The sequence below is a fragment of the Amblyraja radiata genome, chromosome 37, assembly GCF_010909765.2.
Source record: "Amblyraja radiata isolate CabotCenter1 chromosome 37, sAmbRad1.1.pri, whole genome shotgun sequence".
NCBI lineage: Eukaryota > Metazoa > Chordata > Chondrichthyes > Rajiformes > Rajidae > Amblyraja > Amblyraja radiata.
The window spans coordinates 18,575,192-18,576,953 of record NC_045992.1 but is presented as its reverse complement, the minus strand read 5'-3'; the positions used below and the strand labels follow the sequence as shown (position 1 = coordinate 18,576,953).

The following is a 1,762-nucleotide window of genomic DNA, read 5'->3' as shown; positions in this document are numbered from 1 at the left end:
TTGGCCGTTTGCTCACTGCATTTCATCAACAGTAAGGCATTATTTGTGTTTTTTCTTGATTCCTTTGGCATCTAAAAAGTTCCAGAGGTGATAAATCAGGCTGTATTTTTTTAAACCGCCCATGGTTCTCGTGGGTTTTTACATACAAAATCAAAACGCATCTGAAGAAAATTTTACAGCCAGATTTATCTCTTCTGAGAATTTTTAGATACCAAAGGAATCAAGAAAAAACACAAATAATGCCTTACTTGATGAAATACAGTGAGCAAACGCGATAATTCCCAATATTTTAAATGTTTACCAAGCACTTTAGGTGCTGTACTCCCTTCAGTTCTCGCTTCTCTATACCTTCATTTCGCTTCACGTTTGGAATTCTAAAGTTGGGTACATGTCTCTCACACTTACGCCGACTCCCACAATTTTTTCAGCGCAAAAATGAAACATTTTGGCGGTTTTTAACAGGTAGGCGTTTCTAGCATTAATAACATATACCGGAAGTGACGGAGGTCTTCCAGTTGGATTTAGCGGCTCCGTGCGTCGAGCCTTATGACCCGGTGATCTTACGTGCAACCCCCCTATTGCTCAGACTTCTTGAGTGTCTAATGTCACGAGAATCATCCTCTCAATACACCAAGGATCTACTTCTGGTAAGAATTCTTGTCTGCGGTTGGAGAAGATAATCACAAGCGAGACGTGAATAAAACTCTCGGCCCAAGTCACACTGCGTTTAAATGTCATCGTCCATTCCTCTCCTATTTATGTAGCTGAGCTATATCCCGCCGTGTACCATGCACGAAACAGCCCCGTTCTGAAGGGTGAGCCGTTCTGAAGGGTGAGCTACATGGCCAATTTATTTTCCGATCGCATGTCTGTGGAAACCGGGGTACCTGCTGGAAATTCAATGTTACACGCAGGCAGAAAGACAGTCAAAGGTTAACGATCAAGCGCTGGAATAAATCATACATACATGTATTCAGAGAACGCTGATTTAAATTTTAAGTCTTATATACCATTGCCGAAACCCGGGATTGAACCAGGGACCTTTAAGATCTTCAGTCTAACGCTCTCCCAACTGAGCTATTTCGGCTACTTTACCACTGCTGAAGGAAACTCAGTTCACCTCCAACACATGAATCCGGCCATAGTCGTTCACCTAATTCCGTGTCAATTTTATATAACGCACCGTGTTCATCAGATGTGGTAATCCCGCTGCTGAACATTTTTGTCATTTCGGAATACAGATCTCACCAGACAAGAGAAACAGAGAATTCTCGCCATCTTCCACCTCAGTCCTTGACCGACGAAGACTGTGGTCAGGTCACTGAACCACACGCCCTGTAAACGTTTCAACTTCAGGGACAGAGGCGGAGCAGAGGAGGTTTTCCCATTGGTCTGATCGATACTCAAATCCCAGATCGCAACTTGTTAAAACAGAACAGATTACAGTGATCGGAGGAGGTCTTTCGGCCCTCGAATATGTTCCGTCGAAAGTATGCGCAATCATTGAATGTCACCTGTGACACCTTTCTAGCCCATCACTATCCCGCGCAACGTGGTCACAAACAATGTGTGTAGCAAAGTTCTGCAGATCTGAAGAAGGTCTCGACGCGAATCGTGACGTCACCCATTCCTTCTCTCCAGAGATGCGGCCTGTCCTGCTGAGTTACTCCAGCATTTTGTGTCTATCTTTGGTCACAAACAATATGTATATACAGGCCCGTACGACGCTTTTCAAAAAGGGGGGTGGCATGACAGGATTACA

General features: G+C 44.1%; 1 non-coding gene across 1 annotated transcript; it reads right to left on the bottom strand.

The window, feature by feature from the left end:
- Window positions 1–1,013: 1,013 nt before the first annotated feature.
- On the bottom strand, window positions 1,014–1,087 carry trnaf-gaa. Its single transcript has one exon. It is a non-coding gene; the product is annotated as a tRNA-Phe (tRNA).
- Window positions 1,088–1,762: the final 675 nt, after the last annotated feature.